Raw genomic sequence first — 15,434 nt, 5'->3', positions numbered from 1 at the left:
GGTTTAAGTAGTTCTAAGTCTAGGGAACTGATGATCTCAGATGTTAAGTCCCATAGTGCTTAGAGCCATTTGAACCTTTTTTTAAAATTTGAATATTTTGTGTTCTTTTTCTTTCAATTTCTAATGCATTTTTAATTTATTATTACTTCCATTGTACTTGCGGAAAACAATAATTGCTGTTTATAATAAGGAATATGTTTTGTAACCTTCATGAAAAGCTTAAAATGAATGATTTGTTATAAAATGTAAGACAACCGGTCTGTACCGAGGCACAAATCAAATCAAATCAAATCAAATCCTCCACAGCTACGGAGCAGCACCGTGAAAGATAGGAGACCTACGTGTTACTAACACCAAGGAATGCTAGTAACCCCACGAGTTGTAGTTTGAAGTCCTTTTAACTGGCCCCTAGTCGATCAATAATACTGCACAATAATTTTGTGCATTATTATTAAAGATCTCCCTGGTCTGCTCAGTAGAACGTATTGTCTGTAATACTGTGCAATAACACTGCGGTTCGGAATGTTTGACGATAGGGACGCTACTCCATTGCTTCAAGCAGAAATAAAGGTGCATGACGAATTGTTTCAAGTAGCGTCAAAGATCACTCACGAAAACTTGTAGAGAGAATTGAGGTTGGAAGAAAAAAGGTTCTAGAACTGAAACATATTCCAAGTAGGCTGTCATCTGTTAAACCCTGTATTCATTCTCAAAACACATTGAGGCTGTGGGCTCTCTCAGGAATATAATTTTAAAAAAAATTGATTATCATACCTTTTTGTGTGTTAATGGTTCAACATCCGATACATCGCTGGAAATGGTTCCTCCCACACATAGGCATACCCAGCTTGCCCTCCCCCCCCCCCCCCCAACACACACACACACACACACACACACACATAAATTTCCGAGGACATCATTATTAGAAAACAAAAGCAACAGCGTTTATCTGACAGGTTTCAATACATTGCTACTGGCAATTCTTCCCGAGACTTGAAATTTACTCGAGCAGTTTCAGCTTACGGTATGTGACACATAGTTGTGGAACCGTGTCATGCGATAATACGTGCGGCAAAGGATTACATTCTGGTATGTAATTTACCCACAGACATAAATTTCTAGACATAGTTACTTTTCCAGAATGAGATTTTCACTCTGCAGTGGAGTGTGCGCTGATATGAAACTTCCTGGCAGATTAAAACTGTGTGCACCAACCGAGACTCGAACTCGGGGCCTTTGCCTTTCGCGGGCAAGTGCTCTACCATCTGAGCTACCGATGCACGACTCCGCTGCAGAGTGAAAATCTCATTCTGGAAACACCCCCCAGGCTGTGGCTAAGCCATGTCTCCGCAGTATCGTTTCTTTCAGGAGTGCTAGTTCTGCAAGGTTCGCAGGAGAGCTTCTGTAAAGTTTGGAAGGTAGGAGACGAGATACTGGCAGAAGTAAAGCTGTGAGGGCCGGGCGTGAGTCGTGCATCGGTAGCTCAGTTGGTAGAGCACTTGCCCGCGAAAGGCAAAGGCCCCGAGTTCGAGTCTCGGTTGGTGCACACAGTTTTAATCTGCCAGGAAGTTTCATAGTTACTTTTCTTCATGACTTTACATTAATTAAATATTTTAAAATTATCTTACATTAATCAAATATTTTAAAATCACCTTCCTTCGTGGCTCTTCCATATATTTTCTGAGCAACGAATCACACCATTCATCATTCTTAACCCTTCCACTTTAGTACTCATATGTCCTAACATTCCACAATACCGGCAATGACTTAAACATTTCGATGCACTCTGATAATACTGATCTTTCCTCTTGTTTTGCACTCATTTTCCACGCAACAGAAAAGCTTACTTCCATGGTTTCTGTAGCAGGTGAGGGACAGTCAAGGATATTGTCAATACTGCCCACAAAAGACAGAATACTTCCTGGCAGCGCAGTGTATTTCCGAAGTTTATGATGTACTCAGGATTATTGCGCAATCTCTCAGTCACACTGCTAGATGCATATCCGGTAAATATTGTCCATATTAAATTAAAAGGAAGGTCAGCGTTGGCCGTAATATTGATGGTTTATTGACAGCAAAATCGATTTTCAATCACATAGTGACCATCTTCAGTGCTCGAAGTTAAAAATTTTCACATAGCGATCAGTGAACAAAAACAAAAAACCACAGATACACCTGAGTATAAACCAACTGTTGGAAAGAACATACCTGTGGTGTACAAATTAAACTCATAGACACTGGTATCAAGTTATCAGTAACCAAAACTGAGAAGCGATCACAGTAAACTGAAGCCGCTGTTTAAATTCACCTACACAGCAGACCTCGGTGTGACAGGGTCTTGGAACGCCCTCTACGTGGCGTGTGTCACGTGAAGACTTAACAATTCTTTATATGCCAAGAGATTACCAGAAAATACCAAAGTACACTTGCAAATCATTAATTGAATATTTCAATTTTACAATTGTACATTAAAAAACGCATAGCAAAAAAGACATGGGGGAAATGCACGTAACACCATAGCTCTAATGCTCTACTGATTTATTTTGCTTTTGTTTCATTTAATGTTACATCGCTGAGCTTCTGTAAATGTGTGTGATTGAATCGATAGCATAAAGCTGTGTATTTCTTTCTTTGCATAAACTTTATGTCATGGTTTGGTTCTATGTAGTCGTTTAAATGCTTTGTCCCATTTGGAGGAAACAAAACTTAATGTACATAATTGTAATTTTGTGTGAATAATTTTTTGTAGAGATGTTAATATGTGTAGATGTTTCGATTTATTTGATGCATTTGGTTGCTGTTATGTAAATTGCTAATCCTCACTTAGGGTTCTTAGTTAGTTTGTATGTAAATGGTGTAGTGGTTCCCCTCGGGAACGGAACTGTGTAGCGCGCGCAAATTGTGGTTGGCCTAGGTGGAAAAGGTAGAACTGATAGTCAGTCTGAGGCGAGCTACGAGTCTGTGTACTGCCATGTAAAAGATGCATATTGTTCTGCTTCCGAAAGAGGCTTTTTCTGCTACTTTCCAATGCCTCGGATGGATGGATAAATAGCTGGAACGATTCTGGATTTGGTATTCATCATCGCCACCAAGAAGGGCCAGAGTCCAGCAATTCTGCCTGCAAATCCACCTACCAACATGCAGTTGCCACCACGTTGCGCAATCACTGTAACGTAATACTATAATGATGTACAGTGAAGGATCAGCTTAATGGATGTGCTAATGTGCTCAAATATAAGGTAATTTATATCTGAATTTATGTATCTACCTTGATTTTTCTCCTCATCATAACACCTCTCAGGTTCCTCTCCGCTTGAGCTACAGTGATATCCGAGTGTCCTTACTGAAAGTACATTAAAACCCAGTTTTCTAATTAGTGCCTCTTGAACATAGTAAAGAGAAAGTTAAAGTTAATGTGGCAAGAGAGTGAGTTAAAGTTAATGATGCTTGCTGAAATAATTTTCCTAGTAAAACTGCTTATTAATGTGTTCTTGCCAACTTCAAATTAAAATTTCTTAAGAGTGAAGTTAATAAAGCAAATGATCACATAGTTGCCTGTAGTAAATTCTAAAATGTGAGTCTGTTTCTTGCAATTTTGTCAACATTGTGTTTCGATGTAGTAAAAGTGAGAAAGCTGCAGTTGTGAAACGTTATATACTCATGTTTGCTAAGTGTTTGTCTCTCTGGTGTATTAGAATTGCATATTAATAGTAATGTTATAAAGATCATTCACTTTGTGTAAGCCCTGAAAGTGATAGTGTGTTTCGGTAGCTGTTATAATTTTGCAAATTGTTTCTGCTGCTCTGTTAGTTCCAATCTTACCGTAAACATATGTATATGTAATAGTTCACTGCACTCGCGTGTGACAGAGTATAGGTTGTGTGGATCCGTTATAGTTACTGATAACTATTTTCTTAAACGAGAATGTTAATCATTCTCTTGCCTAGTTAGGCTGGCGACCGTTTTCTTTCTCAGTTGAACAGTACAGATAGACAAAATTTTGTTCGTACTGTTCAAATATTTACGTAATTCTAACTTTCATTTCCGATAAGCCACCTCCGTTAGGTACAACACGGTCAACATAACAAAATTCCTCTCGGAGGGTAACACTGCTCTGTTGCTTTGTACCACAATTGCTTTTACAAAATAGTTTTATGTCACGACCTGTTTCTGGCATTGAGGTTATGGTACAGTAGTAGCAGACGGAAGTGTTATACATGGCTTTTCCGTGACAGGACTGATTTGTTCTGTTGGGGCATAGTACGTAACAAGCCAAATTTGGTATCTGATTACATAAGCTACGTAAATGCTGTTGCAGTGTGATATGCACATCTTGCCAACATGCTGGCGTGTTATTTTCAAACAACTTAAAAAACATGTCAGAATAAAAATCAACAGGTGAGGTTACATGGCGTCAGATAAGACTAGGAAAGAAGAAAAATATACAAATAACATGACATCAAAAATAACAGAATTTATTATAACACAGCAACCGCCATCTGACGTAGGGAGTCAGAGATACAAAGTTCTTAATTTACGTAAAACATTACATTGAACCCAAAAAGTCAAATACATAAATAGTGGTAATTATACAATTTATGTCACAATATAGCAGGTCAAACGTTTCATGAAACCCATTACATGTTATATAAAAAAAATTTGAAGGTTGCAGACTAACAGTTTTTTATCGTATTTCACGACGTGATGAAACACACATCTCATTCATCCCGTTGGGACACGTGTACACTTTATATAAATTAAAAAATCATCGTAATTATGAAAGCAGAATGTTTTAAAAGCACATTGTGGATGCAGAGATCGTTTAGTGCATTCGTGAGTGAAAACTGCTGTTACAAATTGCAAAGAATAAATTATATGTTGGATACACACAAGTGTACGAAGTACGCTAGCTTAGTAGATACCTCCATTATCACACCTATTATTTATAGAAAAATTTATCATATGATACAAACAGAACTTGGGTATAAGGGAACAGTGTTCTCTTTAAAGTATAAAAGCTCTGTCCCAAATAAATACATTGCACTCAAGTTACACCCTTTTGCACAAGCACTGGGTCAGAACCCATCATACCTTTACAGTTGATAAAACAGAAATGAAAACTGCCAAGCAAACAGTTTAGGATACTCATATAAAGGAGATAATTTTATTACATGTCTTATAGCAGCAGTGGGACCCCTTCCTTTTAATTTAACACATATGGTCGTTGTGCACACAGCACTCCATGGAGTCGCCAATCAATTGTCCATATTGTTGACCGTCTAAAGACCGCTTGACAGAGATCCTCACTTTGATCTCTGCCTCACATGAGGCGTCCTAGCATAAGGACAAGGAGCGTTCAGTAGGTAATGCAACACATTTTTTCCCAAGGCAGGTTGGATTTCTTCAGGACTCCAGTATACTATATTATTCCCCACTCTTTGAGCTACAAAACCGCATTTACTAGCATCATCTCCGCTCAATGCGACAACCTTATGCTATCTTACCAGGAGGGCCAGTATGTCCGCATGGCACCACCCACAGGTCAACGTCGGAATCAACATCTTCTGCATCAATTACTTCCACATCATCCATGTACTGCTCCCCGCAGAGTGGATCCTCCATTTGGCCACATAGATGGAGGTCGAAAGGCGTGAGATCCGGGCTGTAGAGTGGACGAAGAAGTTTTGTGAGCTCCTTTCGGGTGCCTTGCGTTGGTCATGGAGAGAGAGAAGTTTGTTTGCATTTTTGTGGCGACAAACACGCAGAAAGTCGTTTCTACAAATTCCTGAGGGAGCACGATACACTTCAGAGATGACCGTTGCACCGTGAGGGAGGACGTCAAAAGAACAACCTCTTCAGAGTCCCAGAAGATCGTCCCCATGACTTCACTTTTCCGTCGCAGGAGAGATGGTGTGGCTCTACTCCATGGATAGCCGTTCTGTTTCCTGTTTGAAGTGATGAACCCATGTTTCATCGCCTGTGACGATGTTCGATAAACATTTAGCACGATTAGCCTCTTAACGGGCAAGCAAGTCTGCGAAAATCATCCTTCACTGCTATTAAACGGGGAGGAACCCAGCGAACACACAACTTTGAGTCCCTAGCTGTTGGACGAGCGTGCCACCACCAGTGACAGAGACGTACAGTTGAGCAGAGCGAGGTGTTTGGTTGTAACCCGTAAATCATCTCGAACGAGAGTGTCCGCACGTTCAGATGTGAGCAGCCGGCCGGCACGAGAGAGATTGGACAGGTTTGCGCAAACTTGTTACAATGATGACAGGCACAATATTTCCAGGCAGCGCGATGTATTTCCAAAGTTAATGATGTTCTCAGTATTACTGCGAACCTCTCGATCTCAATTCTAGACTGTCGGAGCTATTGCGCATCCGGGAAATATTGTCAACGATTCACCGCGCTTTTGTTCACTACCAGGTCTGGAGGCTCCTATGAATGAATGCGATGTTCTGGTTTACCGCTAAAAGAAACAGTGACGACTCTCTGCTCTGCAACTGAATATGGAAGTAAATAGGAATATAAAAAAGGGAGGAAGGTTTATCTGTTTAGCAAGAATATTAGGAGGCAGATTTCAGACTACCTAACAGATCAAAACGAAAATTTCTGTTCCGACACTGACAATGTTGAGTGTTTATGGAAAAAGTTCAAGGCAATCGTAAAATGCGTTTTAGACAGGTACGTGCCGAGTAAAACTGTGAGGGACTGGAAAAAACCCACCGTGGTTCAACAACAAAGCTAGAAAACTACTGCGAAAGCAAAGAGAGCTTCACTGCAAATTTAAACGCAGCAAAACCTCTCAGACAAACAGAAGTTAAATGATGTCAAAGTTAGCGTAAGGAGTGCTATGCGTGAAGCATTCAGTGAATTCGAAAGTAAAATTCTATGAACCGACTTGACAGAAAATCCTAGGAAGTTCTGGTCTTACGTTAAATCAGTAAGTGGATCGAAACACAATGTCCAGTGACTCTGGGGTGATAATGGCATTGAAACAGAGGATGACACGCGTAAAGCTGAAAAACTAAACACCTTTCCCCAAAGCTGTTTCACAGAGGAAGACGGCACTGCAGTTCCTTCTCTAAATCCTTGCGCGAACGAAAAAATGGCTGACATCGAAATAAGTGTCCAAGGAATAGAAACGCAACTGAAAACAGAGGAAAGTCCACTGGACCTGACGGGATACCAATTCGATTCTACACGAAGTACGCGAAAGAGCTTGCTCCCCTTCCAATAGCAGTGTACCGCAAGTCTCTAGAGGAACGGAAGGCTCCAAATGATTGGAAAAGAGCACAGGTAGTTCCAGTTTTCAAAAAGGGTCGTCGAGCATATGCGCAAAACTATAGGCCGATATCTCTGACATTGATCTGTTGTAGAATTTTAGAACATGTTTTTTGTTCCCGTATCATGTCATTTCTGGAAACCCAGAATCTACTCAGTAGGAATCAACATGGATTCCGGAAACAGCGATCGTGTGAGACCCAACTCGCTTTATTTGTTCACGAGACTCAGAAAATATTAGATACAGGCTTCCAGGTAGATGCCATTTTCCTTGACTTCCGGAAGGCGTTCGATACAGTTCCGCACTGTCACCTGATAAACAAAGTAAGAGCCTACGGAATATCAGACCAGCTGTGTGGCTGGATTGAAGAGATTTTAGCAAACAGGACACAGCATGTTGTTATCAATGGAGAGACGTCTACAGACGTTAAAGTAACCTCTGGCGTGCCACAGCGGAGTGTTATGGGACCATTGCTTTTAACAATATATATAAATGACCTAGTAGATAGTGTCGGAAGTTCCGTGCGGCTTTTCGCGGATGATGCTGTAGTATACAGAGAAGTTGCAGCATCAGAAAATTGCAGCGAAATGCAGGAAGATCTGCAGCGGATAGGCACTTGGTGCAGGGAGTGGCAACTGACCCTTAACATAGACAAATGTAAAGTGCTGCGAATACATAGAAAGAAGGATCCTTTATTGTATGATTATATGATAGCGGAACAAACACTGGTAGCAGTTACTTCTGTAAAATATCTGGGAGTATGCATACGGAACGATTTGAAGTGGAATGATCATATAAAATTAATTGTTGGTAAGGAGGGTGCCAGGTTGAGATTCTTTGGGAGAGTCCTTAGAAAATGCAGTCCAAAAACAAAGGAGGTGGCTTGCAAAACACTCGTGCCGCCTATACTTGAGTATTGCTCATCAGTGTGGGATCCGTACCAGGTCGGGTTGACTGAGGAGATAGACAGGATTCAAAGAAGAGCGGCGCGTTTCGTCACAGGGTTATTTGGTAAGCGTGATAGCGTTACGGAGATGTTTAGCGAACTCAAGTGGCAGACTCTGCAAGAGAGGCGCTCTGCATCGCGGTGTAGCTTGCTCGCCAGGTTTCGAGAGGGTGCGTTTCTGGATGAGGTATCGAATATATTGCTTCCCCCTACTTATACCTACAGAGGAGATCACGAATCTAAAATTAGAGAGATTCGAGAGCGCACGGAGAATTTCCGACAGTCGTTCTTCCCGCGAACCGTACGCGACGAACAGGAAAGGGCGGTAATGACAGTGGCACGTATAGTGCCCTCTGCCACACACCGTTGGGTGGCTTGCGGAGTAGAAATGTAGATGTAGATGTAGATGCTTGAAACGCACCTAAGTTACAAACGCCATTTAGGAGGCTACGTATAGCACCGCCACCTACCGGAAGTCCATGAAAGTATAGGGGCCGAAGGGGGAATATTTCACGATGTCCCACAACAAGTTCCGCATTTTTTGAATCACAATTGGCCGAGAAAAAAAAGAGTGTTGCATTACTTATTGAACGCCCCTCGTAGCAAGAAGTAGCAGCAAGCTCATAGGTTCTGCTTTGCTTCTAAGTCAAGTCTTTTTTTTTTCGGTGCCAGTTCACTCTGCATAACCAGTAGTGTCCCTCGTAACAACATAACGCCGTGCGGCGGCAGTCTGTAATGCGCCCCCGGGGCATTTGCTTGCCGCCGTTTAACGGCTCACTCGGACCGGGTAAGGCGTCCCGGAAGATAAATCACCTCTCGCAGAGCGCCAACCCGGTTGCCGGTGTCCGCTAATTTATGGAGAGGCCGCAGACGATTTGTCAGCCGCTCGTTAGGCCCGTGAAAGAGGCCACGCCCGTGTCCCACTGTCGCACTCATTGTGCACCCACAGGCAGCGCCGCAGCCGCTGGACGGCGTCTTTCCGTGTTTATTACCGGCAGTTAATCAGCGAGCGGCGGAGTGCATTTTCCGCTCGCTTCGCTTCATTGTGGCGTGTCGGCGCCATTGAGAGTTCGCCGCGGGTCCGCTTTGCGGATGAAACTGCGGATTCACCGCGCCGGGCTGCGTCCTGGCGTGACAGCGCAGGTTTCTCTCACGCTTTTGTCCCCCACCCTCCCTCCGCTCCTCCCACCACACCTTCCGCCCTCTCCGTTTCTGAGCGACTTGACCTCGGGCAACGTTAAATCTATTGACTGCCGCACGGCACTGGTCACTACGACGCCTCGCTGCTCAGGGACGTCCATTACCGACTCCGTAAGCTGCCGGGACAAAAATACACGTAATAAAGAAGTGAATATTATGGATAATATGGTCCACGATGTTCTGCCCAGTTTTCGTTTGAGTACAAAATGGCTAAGCAGGGATGGCTAGAGGACAAATGTAAGGATGTAGAGGCTTATCTCACTAGGGGTAAGATAGATACTGCATACAGGAAAATTAGAGAGACCTTTGGAGAAAAGAGAGCCACGTGTATGAATATCAAGAGCTCAGATGAAAACCCAGTTCTGAGCAAAGAAGGGAAAGCAGAAAGGTGGAAGGAGTGTATATAGGGTCTATACAAGGGCGATGTACTTGAGGACAATATTATGGAAATGGAAGAGGATGTAGATGAAGATGAAATGGGAGACACGATACTGCGTGAAGAGTTTGACAGAGCACTGAAAGACCTGAGTCGAAACAAGGCCCCGGGAGTAGACAACATTCCATTAGAACTACTGACGGCCTTGGGAGAGTCAGTTCTGACAAAACTCTACCATCTGGTGAGCAAGATGTATGAAACAGGCGAAATACCCACAGACTTCAAGAAGAATATAATAATTCCAATCCCAAAGAAAGCAGGTGTTGACAGATGTGAAAATTACCGAACTATCAGTTTAATAAGTCACAGCTGCAAAGTACTAACGCGAATTCTTTACAGGCGAATGGAAAAACTGGTAGAAGCAGACCTCGGCGAAGATCAGTTTGGATTTCGCAGAATTGTTGGAACACGTGAGACAATACTGACCCTACGACTTATCTTACAAAATAGATTAAGGAAAGGCAAACCTACATTTCTAGCATTTGTAGACTAACAGAAAGCTTTTCACAATGTTGACTGGAATACTCTCTATCAAATTCTAAAGGCGGCAGGGGTAAAATACAGGGAGCGAAAGTTATTTACAATTTGTACAGAAAGCAAATGGCAGTTACAAGAGTCGAGGAGCATAAAAGGGAAGCAGCGGTTGGGAAGGGAGTGAGACAGAGCTGTAGCCTGTTCCCGATGTTATTCAATCTGTATATTGAGCAAGCAGTAAAGGAAACAAAAGAAAAATTCGGAGTAGGTATTAGAGTCCATGGAGTAGAAATAAAAACTTTGAGGTTCGCCGATGACATTGTAATTCTGTCAGAGACAGCAAAGGACCTCGAAGACCAGCTGAACGGAATGGACAGTGTCTTGAAAGGAGGATATAAGATGAACATCAACAAAAGCAAAACGAGAATAATGGCATGTAGTCGAATTAAGTCGGGTGATGCTGAGGGAATCAGATTAGGAAGTGAGAGGTAGTAGAGGAGTTTTGCTATTTGGGGAGCAAAATAATTGATGATGGTCGAAGTAGAGAGGATATAAAATGTAGACGGGCAATGGCAAGGAAAGCGTTTCTGAAGAAGAGATATTTGTTAACATCGAATATAGATTTAAATGTCTGGAAGTCGTTTCTGATAGTACTTGTATGGAGTGTAGCCATGTATGGAAGTGAAACATGGACGATAAATAGTTTGGACAAGAGGAGAATAGAAGCTTTCGAAATTTGGTGCTACAGAAGAATGCTGAAGATTAGATGGGTAGATCACATAACTAATGAGGTGGTGTTGAATAGGATTGGGGAGAAGAGACGTTTGTGGCACAACTTGACTAGAAGAAGGGATCGGTTGGTAGGACATGTTCTGAGGCATTAAGGGATCACAAATTTAGCATTGGAGGGCAGCGTGGAGGGTAAAAATCGTAGAGGGAGACCAAGAGATGAATACACTAAGCAGATTCAGAAGGATGTAGGTTGCAGTAAGTACTGGGAGATGAAGAAGCTTGCACAGGATAGAGTAGCATGGAGAGCTGCATCAAACCAGTCTCAGCACTGAAGACAACAACATCAACTCTACTGCATTGGCTCCTTACTTAGCTTGCATTTGTCGCGAATCTCTTGCCCAACGCAAAGTTCCGAGCGACTGGAAAAAAGCGCAGGTGACGCCTGTATATAAGAAGGGTAGAAGGACGGATCCTCAAAATTACAAACCAATATCCTTAACATCGGTTTTTTGCCGCATTCTCGAACATATTCTCAGTTCGAATATAATGAATTTCCTTGAGACAGAGAAGTGGACCAAAACAAAATGTCCAGACACTTTGTGACCAAAATGGTACTGAAACAGACTAAAGGCCGAAATACTAAATGTCTTTTTACAAGTTGTTTCACAGAGGAAAACTGCACTGTACTTCCTTCTCTAGATTGTCGCACAGATGACAAAATGGTAGGTATCGAAATAGACGACAGAGGGATAGAGAAACAATTAAAATCGCTCAAAAGAGGAAAGGCCTCTGGACCTGATGGGATACCAGTTCGATTTTACACAGAGTACGCGAAAAACTTGCTCCCCTTCTTGCTGCGTTGTACTGTAGGTCTCTAGAAGAGCGTAGCGTTCCAAAGGATTGGAAAAGGGCACAGGTCATCCCCGTTTTCAAGAAGGGACGTCCAACAGATATGCAGAACTATAGACCTATATCTCTAACGTCTATCAGTTGTAGAATTTTGGAACGCGTATTATGTTCGAGTATAATGACTTTTCTGGAGACTAGAAATCTACTCTGTAGGAATCAGCATGGGTTTCGAAAAAGACGGTCATGTGAAACCCAGCTCGCGCTATTTGCCCACGAGACTCAGAGGGCCATAGACACGGGTTCCAGGCGGATGCCGTGTTTCTTGACTTCCGCAAGGCGTTCGATACAGTTCCCCACAGTCGTTTAATGAACAAAGTAAGAGCATATGGACTATCAGACCAATTGTGTGATTGGATTGAGGAGTTCCTAATAACAGAACGCAGCATGTCATTCTCAATGGAGAGAAGTCCTCCGAAGTAAGAGTGATTTCAGGTGTGCCGCAGGGGAGTGTCATAGGACCGTTGCTATTCGCAATATACATAAATGACCTTGTGGATGACATCGGAAGTTCACTGAGGCTTTTTGCAGATGATGCTGTGGTGTATCGAGAGGTTGTAACAATGGAAAATTGTACTGAAATGCAGGAGGATCTGCAGCGAATTGACTCATGGTGCAGGGAATGGCAATTGAATCTCAATGTAGACAAGTGTAATGTGCTGCGGATACATAGAAAGATAGATCCCTTATCATTTAGCTACAAAATAGCAGGTCAGCAACTGGAAGCAGTTAATTCCATAAATTATCTGGGAGTAGGCATTAGGAGTGATTTAAAATGGAATGATCATATAAAGTTGATCGTTGGTAAAGCAGATGCCAGACTGAGATTCATTGGAAGAATCCTAAGGAAATGCAATCCGAAAACAAAGGAAGTAGGTTACAGTACGCTTGTTCGCCCACTGCTTGAATACTGCTCAGCAGTGTGGGATCCGTACCAGATAGGGTTGATAGAAGAGATAGAGAAGATCCAACGGAGAGCAGCGCGCTTCGTTACAGGATCATTTAGTAATCGCGAAAGTGTCACGGAGATGACAGATAAACTCCAGTGGAAGACTCTGCAGGAGAGACGCTCAGTAGCTCGGTATGGGCTTTTGTTAAAGTTTCGAGAACATAACTTCATCGAATAGTCAAGCAGTATATTGCTCCCTCCTACGTATATCTCGCGAAGAGACCATGAGGATAAAATCAGAGAGATTAGAACCCACACAGAAGCATACCGACAATCCTTCTTTCCACGAACAATACGAGACTGGAATAGAAGGGAGAACCGATAGAGGTACTCAAGGAACACTCCGCCACACACCGTCAGGTGGCTTGCGGGGTATGGATGTAGATGTAGATGTAGATGTTGCTGACCATGCCTCAGCACGGCTTTAGAAAGCATCGCTCCTGCGAAACGCAACTCGCCCTTTTTTCACATGATATCGTGCGAACCATGGATGAAGGGTATCAGACGGATGCCATATTCCTTGACTTCCGGAAAGCGTTTGACTCGGTGCCCCACTGCAGACTCCTAACTAAGGTACGAGCATATGGGATTGGTTCCCAAATATGTGAGTGGCTCAAAGACTTCTTAAGTAATAGTACCCAGTACGTTGTCCTCGATGGTGAGTATTCATCGGAGGTGGGGGTATCATCTGGAGTGCTCCAGGGAAGTGTGGTAGGTCTGCTGTTGTTTTCTATCTATATAAATGATCTTTTGGATGGGGTGGATAGCAATGTGCGGCTGTTTGTTGATGATGCTGTGGTGTACGGGAAGGTATCGTCGCTGAGTGACTGTAGGAGGATACAAGATGACTTGGACGGGATTTGTGGTTGGTGGAAAGAATGGCAGCTAAATCTAAATATAGATAAATGTAAATTAATGCAGATGAATAGGAAATAGAATCCTGTAATGTTTCAATTCAGTCACGTCGATTAAAAATTCGGGCGTAACATTGCAGAGCGATATGAAGTGGGAGAAGCATGTAATGGCAGATGTGAGGAAGGCGGATAGTCGTCTTCGGTTCATTGGTAGAATTTTGGGAAGATGTGGTTCGTCTGTAAAGGAGGCCGCTTATAAAAACACTAATACGACCTATTCTTGAGTACTGCTCGAGCATTTGGGATCCCTATCAGGTCGGATTGAGGGAGGACATTGAAGCAATTCAGAGGCGGGCTGCTAGATTTGTTACTGGTAGGTTTGATCATCACGCGAGTATTACGGAAATGCTTCAGGAACTCGGGTGGGAGTCTCTAGAGGAAAGGAGGCTTTCTTTTCCTGAATCGCTACTGAGGAAAATTAGAGAACCAACATTTGAGGCTGACCGCAGTACAATTTTACTGCCGCCAAATTACATTTCCCGGAAAGACCACAAAGATAAGACAGATTAGGGCTCGTACAGAGGCATATAGGCAGTCATTTTTCCCTCGTTCTGTTTGCGAGTGGAACAGGGAGAGAGGATGCTAGTTGTGGTACGAGGTACCCTCCGCCACGCACCGTATCGTGGATTGCGGAGTATGTATGTAGATGAAACTACCTGGCAGATTAAAACTGTGAGCCGGACCGAGACTCGAGCGGGCAAGCGCTCTACCAACTGAGCTACCCAAGCACCACTCACGCCCCGTCCTCACAGCTTTACTTCTGCCAGTATCTCGTCTCCTGCCTTCCAAACTTTACAGAAGCTCTCCTGTGAACCTTGCAGAACTAGTACTTTCGCGGGCAAAAGGCAAAGGTCTCGAGTTCGAGTCTCGGTCCGGCATACAGTTTTAATGTGCCAGGAAGTTTCATATCAGCGCACACTCCGCTGCAGAGTGAAAATCTCATTACGTATGTGGATGTAGATGCAGAATGTTCATGGGCGTTCATTCTACCATGAAGAGCCAAAGTAACTGGTACATCTGCCTAATATCGTGTAGGCCCCCGCGAGCACGCAGAAGTGCCGCAACATGGACTAATGTCTGAAGTAGTGCTGAAGAGAACTGACACCGTGAATCCTGCAGGACTATCCATAAATCTGTAACAGTACGAGAGGGTGAGGATCTCACCTGAATAGCAAGTTGCAAGGCATCCCAGATATGCTCAACAATGTTCACGTCTGGGGAGCTTTGTGAAAAGCGAAAGTGTTTAAGAAGAGTGTTCCTGGAAGCACTCTGTAGCAATTCTGGACGTGCGGTCTGTCACATTATCTACATCTACGTGATTACTGTGCTATTCACCATGAAGTGCCTGGCAGAGGGTTCAATGAACCACCTACAAGCTGTCTCTCTACTGATCCACTCTCGAACGGCACGCGGGAAAAACGAGCACTTAAATTTTTCTGTGCGAGCCCTGAGTTCTCTTATTTTATCGTGATGATAATTTCTCCCTATGAAGGTGGGTGCCAACAGAATGTTTTCGCAATCGGAGGAGAAAACTGGCGATTGAAATGTCATGAGAAGATCCCGTCGCAACAAGAAACACCTTTGTT

The 15,434-nt window shown here is 43.1% G+C and overlaps 2 non-coding genes across 2 annotated transcripts; one reads left to right on the top strand and one right to left on the bottom strand.

The window, feature by feature from the left end:
- Window positions 1-1,206: 1,206 nt before the first annotated feature.
- Trnas-cga lies at window positions 1,207-1,280 on the bottom strand. The gene has a single exon. It is a non-coding gene; the product is annotated as a tRNA-Ser (tRNA).
- A 192-nt stretch (window positions 1,281-1,472) lies between these two features.
- Trnas-cga lies at window positions 1,473-1,546 on the top strand. The gene has a single exon. It is a non-coding gene; the product is annotated as a tRNA-Ser (tRNA).
- The last annotated feature ends 13,888 nt before the right edge of the window (window positions 1,547-15,434 follow it).

The sequence above is a fragment of the Schistocerca piceifrons genome, chromosome 10 (genome assembly GCF_021461385.2).
Source record: "Schistocerca piceifrons isolate TAMUIC-IGC-003096 chromosome 10, iqSchPice1.1, whole genome shotgun sequence".
Lineage (NCBI taxonomy): Eukaryota > Metazoa > Arthropoda > Insecta > Orthoptera > Acrididae > Schistocerca > Schistocerca piceifrons.
The sequence above is the reverse complement of the archived record's forward strand: the minus strand, read 5'-3'. Positions and strand labels throughout refer to the sequence as shown.